The 9,175-nt window shown below is 33.7% G+C and overlaps 1 long non-coding RNA gene across 1 annotated transcript; it reads left to right on the forward strand.

Annotated features, from left to right (window-relative positions):
* The first annotated feature begins 4,495 nt into the window (after window positions 1-4,495).
* On the forward strand, window positions 4,496-5,497 carry LOC149939368 (uncharacterized). The gene is made up of 4 exons (XR_016481381.1): window positions 4,496-4,699; window positions 5,019-5,123; window positions 5,210-5,324; window positions 5,379-5,497. It is a non-coding gene; the product is annotated as an uncharacterized LOC149939368 (long non-coding RNA).
* Window positions 5,498-9,175: the final 3,678 nt, after the last annotated feature.

The raw sequence follows: 9,175 nt of genomic DNA on the forward strand, positions 1-9,175 counted from the left end.
CAAATAAGTGTGATCAGAAGTAACAAATAAGTGATTCAGAAGTAACAAATAAGTATGAAACTGATCGAACTAGTTTTTGTCGTATAACCAGAAGAAATTAGTGTGACACTCAACGGCTGACTAGTAGAAACAAATAAGTGTGATCAGAAGTTAAAAATAAGAGTTATACTGATCGAAGGAATCTTCGATGCTTTCAAAGTATGACTAGAAGTAGGTGGCTGTGCTGTGATTAGCTCAAACAAACTTAACACATTAGAACGATTGTGTGTATTCAAACCTTCGTAAGTCTTGTTCTTGTTTACTGTTGGAATCTCTGGCCTTAAGTTTTTGACTTTTGATATAAATATCTTAACGTTGGAATTCAACGGAAGCCCGAGCGTAAAAGATGTCTGCTGAATAGTGACCGCCATGCAATAATTGGTGAAGAATTTCACTATAAGTTGCAATGAACTGCTCATATATAGGGTACTCTGAATGTTTATTAGTTATACTGATATCAGAAGATTTGCGATGATAGCCAGAGTTCCAACACAGCACTGTTGACCCCAAAAGGGTGAAACCGGTGTACTTTCGGAATCTACAATTTTTGACTTTTATTCATTTTGCTTGTTTATTGAAAAAATCATTACGTTAAAAAATTATTAGAAAAATTTATAAAGAAAATTGGACATTTAATTTTAGGCGAGTATGTTAAAAATTTTAAAATTATAAATATGTGGGTGTTTTGAATTAACAATAACGCAATATTTTCATTTATGAATGTAGGAGAATTACTAGGGTTAAAGAATGGAAGTTCGATGTTCGTTTAATGCTACTACGGTGTTTGAACACGTACAATTAAAGGTGTTATACGGGAACAAAGTATGTCTTCGAACACGTGTATTGAATGGTGCCCTAAACGTAAATTTCCGGTGTTAAAACACGTGGACGTTCAGTATATGATTACGTGAACGATTCGTGTTTAAACACGTAAAAATGGGTGTGTAAGCACGGGCATGGTTCGTTTTTAAACACGTGCATGGTACGTATTTACACGCGTAGCGATTGATGAACATACACGTGGACGGTCGGTGTATGCACACATGCAAAAAGCGTTATGAAATCGTGCTGTAACACGTGTTTGAGAGTGACAGGCTCGCCGTTTTCCCCACGTGAACTCCACACGTGTACCGCACTATCATATTACTCGTGTTTAACACGTGTTTTTGCTACCTGGGTTATTTGATGCGTTATATGCCAAAACCAACTTCATTGACTACTCATCATAGCATAGAGACAACTGTAGAATATAACGAATCCCAATTGTTAATTACCAAATACCGATAGATCATTTTAATCATTAATACCTAAGAAATCAAATTATAAAATTTTAAATTGGTCAATTTTGTAATTATTCATTTTGTAACGGAAATAATAAGTAGCTTATCAGCTGGAATAATAACGTTATTAATTAAAGATATAAACCTTCAGTATCCACTAAAGGATGTTGTTAAAAAAGTCTGATTTCTTTATTTTCAAATTGAAAGTTCCAAGTCTTAAAGAATCGTCAAAATTAATAAAACATTTACTAATATTAAACTTTGTTACTTTTAGTCAGTCTTATGTTTCTATAGAGAGGCGAGTATGATTGCGGTAGGAATCCTGCGGGACAGGGAAGTCTATTGTTTAAAAGAAACGAAAATGATTGTTCTAGAAATCGTTCATATTTAAAAGATTTTAACTTTAAGTTCTACTTGTGTATTCTTTAATCAAGACTGCTTTACAAAGTTAACGTAGTATAACTATAAATATTAAAACTTTTAGCCATGATTTATTATAAATTGTTAAATTTTAAAAAAGCTGCTACTTCATGACTTAGAAGTTTTTTTCTAAGTCATGAAGTAGCAGCTTTTTTAAAATTTAACAATTAACGTAGTATTTTATTAAGTATGGGCACAATTAATTTTGTAATTTTATTATGACTTATATGATTGCCTAACAGACCAGTCCTGTGCTATAAACTCTTCTTTACACGTTAAACAATAAACCTTGACGGCTACTGGCTCTTTGCTTATCCATTACTAGCTTTAATACCCGGCTTCGCCCGGGGTCTTTTTGATTTGTACGTAATAAAAGTACGGTACGATAACAAAACCATCTTCAGAAAACTTCGTATTTTTATTTCCTTCTGATGATTCTTCCTAATAACTTTTGGGAGAGCTAACAATTCTCGAGTTTTATTTTCCACATGACTTGTGTTGAGTCCGTTGAAGAGCTCCCAAATTCGACCCCTTCTACCGGTCCGTCAATGTAGAGCCTAGGGAGCGCCCATTAATTACGTGGGCGATTGTGGCGATTATTCGACCCCCCTCCCCCCTTAGTGAGATGTCGTGAGATTTGGCTCGGCCCCCTCTCTCCCCTGTAGCATAGAGGAGTTCCTCTATGCCTGTAGCGTCTTCAACTGGGATAGTAGATGTCGGAATTGTATTAGACACTACGTTAATTGGGAAAGCTATTCCGACTTTAAATTCAAATGACCGACTGAAAAATCATTTGAATTCCTTTGACTAATTTTAAATTTTACATATTTTTAGAAATCTTTTACTTTTTAACAATACAATTTTGACCGCGTTATATTTCCGAATCAATGGTACTTAATAAAGACTAAACAACAAAGTAGTAAAATTTTCAGTAAATGCGCGACATTTTTCAACATCCCCCCTAATGTCACGTGAGATTTTTCCAAATTCGTATTTTTAGTGTAAATACGTTTGCGGGGGAAAACAAATAGGTGATATTTGCCGAACCCCCCCCCCCCTCCTCTCCTATACGTTAGATTGGGTGAGATTCAGCTCGACCCCCTCCCTCCCCTAAACGCCTCACGTAATTTATGGACGCTCCCCTACGGGCGACTAAGATAAGCCCTTCCCGTCAAAACCTCCAGCTGAGAGGGGAGTAAAATAAAACTGAAAATTTAATTAGATTAATAACCATGTCAGGTATTTGGAATTAAGCGCGTTTAGTTGGAAATCAGGCTCTGAACATTGAGTCAAAATTTCAAAGCTCTAGAGCTGACCGTTCTCGAGTTTTTAGGAACATGACATACAAATAAATAAATAAATGACAAACTTTAAGACTTATAGTTATTATAACAAAAACAGTTCTTCGAACTGAAAAAACAGTTTAGAGCTCGTTAAATGTGCAGCCTTAAAGGGACATATATTATTTTTATTGTTGATTAATATGTCAAATTCATTTAAAGTATTAAAAAATATTCCTGTGAACAACAGAATGACGTCATTCCGCCTTTCAAATCACAGTCCACTGCTCCTCCAATTTTAAACACAAAATATTTAATCCAATTTTGCCCACAAAGGTATCCCTATTTATATTTATTTTCTTCCCTACACATTTAACATAAAAATTTTAAAATTTATTCTTATTATTATTTTATTTTTGTTGCAGATTATTGCAATAAATAAAATAATAATAAGAATAAATTTTAAAATTTTTATGTTAAATGTGTAGGGAAGAAAATAAATATAAATAGGGATACCTTTGTGGGCAAAATTGGATTAAATATTTTGTGTTAAAAATTGGAGGAGCAGTGGACTGTGATTTGAAAGGCGGAATGACGTCATTCTGTTGTTCACAGGAATATTTTTTAATACTTTAAATGAATTTGACATATTAATCAACAATAAAAATAATATATGTCCCTTTAAGGCTGCACATTTAACGAGCTCTAAACTGTTTTTTCAGTTCGAAGAACTGTTTTTGTTATAATATATGCCCATTTATGAGACGTGGTGCTTTACAAGAATTACATCCCAATTTTATAATTTGTTAAAAAATTAGTGCTTTCTAAAATTAAAAATTAAATGTTTGTAGTGTCTCTAATAAAAGTGCCGAACTAAGGCCTGCATAGAAAAATAATTTAAAACTCAAAAAATATTGTTATATTAGTTCAACCACATAAACCTTATTACCAAATATACTGATAGTTTAGTTCAAAAGATAATACGTATCCTGTATTCGATATCTCGGTGCTTTTACATTGACTATACGCCATGAAGCTGTTACCGAATTCCAAGCGAAATTCTGAAAAGTCGGGCTGCTGAATTATGGCAGTGATAATACCCAAGGCCCAAAATTTTAACCTAACTTTTATTTAAATCGATTTAGAATTACCAAATACCGTAAAGTGACAAACCTTAGGTTGAAATGAAAGCCAACTATATTATTTACCTTTTATCATCGAAGATTTGTTAGTTTTAAATCATTATGTTTAAACATGTTAGAATATGAAAATTAGCATTTCACGGCACGCGGCAACGGCGGCATTAAACCCGCCGTCAAAACCACGGCCAACTTTGATTTCGCGCTGCCGCGCTATAGCGGCCATAACAATCGCCGTGTTTTTGCAAAATAAGATTTTTCCCGCCAGGGAGAAGTAGCGCTAGAACTCCTCACATAATTTATCTTTTTATTGCCGCCTTCCAGCGCAATCAGCTGTTATTCTTCAAAGAAAAAGTCGTTTTTTCCCAGGTTTTATATTTTTATTTTATTAACGAAAGAGTAAATTAATATTTTAGTTATATTTAAATTATAATTTAGCTTTGAAATATTTTTAATACTCTATTTATATTCTACGACAATAAAAATAAAAAATGTGTATCTCCGGCTCTGCTCCGGCAGATGTGGTCAACACCTTATCACGGTAATGCGTAATTATGAATAGTATTTTTTATAAAACCAATAATTCAAATATTTTAAATTAAGTAATTATTTACCTACATCTTTAAAATAATGTTGTTGATAATTATTCTTGATATTAAATATATATATTTTTAGTATAGTTGTAAAGTGAATCTTTGAATAACAAAGTAAATGTTACTGAAGTTTGTATTCTTTTCTAGATATTGGCTTATATACAAGCTCTTTTACTTTTTCATGCTTAGCAGAAATTGTGCGCGTTATGTTATCCATAACCGGAGGGACTATTTTCTAACAGACTATTCCTGCAATTAATTTGGCAGGTTCTGGATCACAACTATAAAATAGTGGACAGAGTTCGTGCTTTGGCAAAATGCATTTCTCAAGTTCATCGTAAACACCTTGAGACCCGCAAATGTTGCACAAAGGTGACTATTCTTGATACAATTAATATGAATGGACGACTTGGATATTTAAGATTTCCTCTATCTTGGTTTTTAATCAAATCCAATAGTGGAGAGCTGTGACATGGCTGGGAAATGTTTACAACGCAGCAGCCACAAAATTCCTTCTTTTGTAATTCCCTCAAAACATACCCAGCTAAGTATGCTTCACAGGCTAATTTTAAGGTAGAACATTGAGTTTCAGGAGTGATCAAAAGGGCATCTAAAATATTTTTATAGTCTTCAGGAATTTGATTGTCGGACAATTTAGAAGGTCTTGTATCACACCAAGGAGATGGCTTTTGTAACTCCCGTTTCACCATTAATTTTTCCAACGTATCTCTTCAGTGTCATCTTTGATGGGAGCTTTAGGAAACCATTTTTCCTTGAAAATTGGTAACCTTTAATTAACCTGTAATTTTAGGTTTTGACGCCAAATTTTTGATTGCAAGTTATTTATGGTGACTTTTATTGAGTTTTTATATTTCTACAATTTCTTTTTCGATTTCATCTTCAGCCACCTCAGAAATATTTTTTCCTGAAGAACTTGCACTAGCACTTTCAACATGACTGATAAATATTTTTTTTAATAAAGATACAAACCTGAAATATAATCGTCGTCCTTGAAATGTAGACTACATCTTTACCATTTTCACTCATTTGAAAATCTTTTCATTTAATGATTTTTAACCATAATAACCGAAGATTTTCAATGCTTGGGAACTCGCGAAAAGACAAATCTGTCATATTTTTTGTATTTGAGGTACAAGATGGTATGGTTTCATATTTATATACGTTTTATTATTAATAACAATAAATCAAAAATTACCGAGACGTTTCTAAGCCCGATTTTCAAAAATGGCGCCTTGTATCAATTACGCGTCTCTTTATATGAAATTCTCCCCTCTTTGACTAAAAAACACATTTCCTTTAATTAGTTTAGTTTATCTGGCAATTTTACCCGAACATAATTCTAAAACATGTTATTTTCATTTCATTTATGCCAACGTGTTTTTTCCGAAAAAATTATGTTATTACGAGAGAAAACGTTTTTTCCGGATTTAATTCGAGTCCCCCGCCTTACCCTGTAATAAAATTTACATATTTTGTGAGGAGACGTAGCGCCCTAGCGGGACAATTTTCTTTCGCTTATTTACATGGGATTTGAAAATTTTGTTATGGCCGCTATAGCGCGGCAGCGCGAAATCAAAGTTGGCCGTGTCAAAACGAAGCCGTGTCGGCAAGTTGGCAACTTTTTTCCGACTTCCACCCGTTCCCGTTGCGCATGCGCGCCAATCTGAAACTTAATAGGGAAAATGGATGTCTCGAAACTGTAATTTCCTGGCTTCAAAAACTTATATTTTCTCGGCGATATTGATTAAATTATAAATCGTGAAAAGACGGGCCTATGAAGTGAAACACGCTGATTTTAAATCCGTTTACAGAATTTAAATATGAGAAGTGGTTGAGGTTAGAGCGCGACCCAAAAAAGGCCTAAAAGTCACTCAAGCTGAGTTGACGTCTTCCACGACCAAACTGGTAAATTGCCAATATACGCGCAGCAGAGGTGGAAATGGGGGAAAAAGTTGAGCTCTAAATATACTCCGCTGCCGCGGAGTATAATAGATAAGTTAGCGAAATGGTTTTAAACAGTTGCTAAATGAAGTTTTGGTATTAGAGCTAAAGAGATAAATAGTACCGATTGTAAAGTTAACAATTATTTAATGACAAAGGATAAATCATGATTGAATTAATTTTGTTCAATATTTGTTTAATTATATAATATATATAATAATAATAATATAATATAATAATTATATAATATTTGCGTGAATCTTTATAACTTTTGACTTATTCGCGTTTTACATTATCATTCTTAAATCCAACGGGGTTCTTCTCCAATCTAAACAGGGTGTTTTGAATTGCTCTGACTGGGCATTTGTTTCAGAAACTGCAAGAGATAGAGTTGCGAAATTTTCAGGGTATTATTTCTAGTGTGGGATCGCTTTTAATCCAAAATTTCAGAAAAATCGGAAATAATATCGGGTTTTTGTAAAACAAAAATTTCAGCGGTTCAAGGAAATTGGTTTCATTGGAAAAGAACACTAATAATATGAACGGATGTAAAAAACAAGCTGTCCATAGGGGCCAATAGCCTTCGCATTTTCGTACGTAAATGAAAGAAATGTCTGAAATATTTATTTAAACATTTTTTTCGAATAAACATATGTATTTTACAAGTGAGGTTCTATGGTACCTCTGTTTGCCGCGATACATGTTTGGGCACGATTAAGCATGTTTTGAAACGAGCGTCTGATCATATCAGGAGTAACAAGATCGAAGGCTGCAATGATTCGGTGACGCAAACCTTCAATGTTCTCAACGGGCGCTAGGTAAACTAAAAACGTATCAGTAGGCCAACTACGAACAAAGGTCAAGTTTTTAATTTAATTTAATGTGAAATCATTTTGTTTTCAATCGTTCTCTAACGTTTATTGAGTCTAATCAACATGCCACTAAATTATTATCGTGAGCAGCGTGCTTTTATGGCCAATCGTAACGCGCACAGTTAAGTTAAGTTAACGTAGAGTTTTACACGAAAATGGGGGTGCCGTAAGGTACCCCACAAACTTTACTTAAATTAATATTTGCCGATATAGCCGAAGGTATGAATAAAAATGGTCCGGATCTAACCAAAAATATAATTTTTAACGTTATCGGGCTTAATTTGGATTAAATATCTAATGCACAAAGCGAAAAGAGTTAAAACAGTAAATTGGACAAACGCCCAAACATTGGGCTCATATTTAAAAAAAAAAATATATATATATATTGGGATACCGAGGCCGGTAAATGAAGCGTCGAACTAGATATCGGTGAAATTTATATCCCTAACTGGTAACGAGTTATGTACAACCAATATACTCAAATCATTTGGAGTGTGTGTAAATACCGATGCCTTTAGGTCTACGCATATTCTTCATTTCATTTAAAAATATCAAATGTTATTTTTTAAAGTGGTTAATTCCAACATCGAAAATATTTCTCAATACATCGTAAAATAAATTCGTTTGAACAATTATAATGGTTCCGAGGATAATCGCAAAGCATTCTGGGAATGAAAAAAACCCACTATTGGCTATAAACGTTATTGCTAGCACATGCGCAGAGACGTATTTTTGGTTTTAGTCTGCGATAGTCAAGAGCGTTTTCGCCGAAGGCCGCGGCACATGTTTTCTTTTTATGTAGCTTAGTTTATTTATTTATTTCCTGAGAAGTAACAAGTAACGAAACATCATTTAACAAGTTTATTAAAGAAGGATGGGAAATTTTTATAAGGGGTAAAATTGTTTTCTTTAAATTGTATGAAGAGTAAATCAATCACAAAATTTACAAATGAATAAATTTATATACTAATTTGGTCAAGGCTACCTGATGCTGATAATAATCAAGAAATGAACACGGAAGAGGATAGTTATGAGAGAGAGTAGAATTGTTATACTGTAAATCAAAAATATATCACTAAGAATGTTATAAATTTGCTCTAAGAAAATTTTACATTTTTTTTTTAATTTCCACGTTTTCCTTGTGCTAGTTTCAACTTCATCATAACTAAGCCAAACCTTAGCTACCCATTCATTTCTAAGACTGGAATCACTTATAAAAGCTTATTTGCCTGTTACCTAAATAGCTGAAGCGGCTGGTGACTAGCGTAAAAACGAACGACTCTGTTTGGTTGTTGCCAAACTAAAAATTGCCCTTTATTTTGCAATTCGAAAGGTTTATATACAAAATTAAAAAAGAAAAAAAAAATTAAAAAAAAAATACTTAAAATAAGATCACTATGTACAAGTTTTTTTAAACGCCCACATTACTCCCCCCTCCAGTACGAAACGACCCGAGCAAGTGTGGTATTCCACAGGTTCAGGAGCTGCAAATGTAACGCTTTTGCGAACTGTCCGGGACGCTGTTGGCTCTGGAAGGACTTCAGGCTCCCCGACCGGATCATCGTCGTCCATGAATGCTGGCTTAAAACG

This window comes from Leiobunum rupestre, chromosome 6, assembly GCF_980474605.1.
Source record: "Leiobunum rupestre chromosome 6, qqLeiRupe1.1.hap1, whole genome shotgun sequence".
NCBI classification, from domain to species: domain Eukaryota; kingdom Metazoa; phylum Arthropoda; class Arachnida; order Opiliones; family Sclerosomatidae; genus Leiobunum; species Leiobunum rupestre.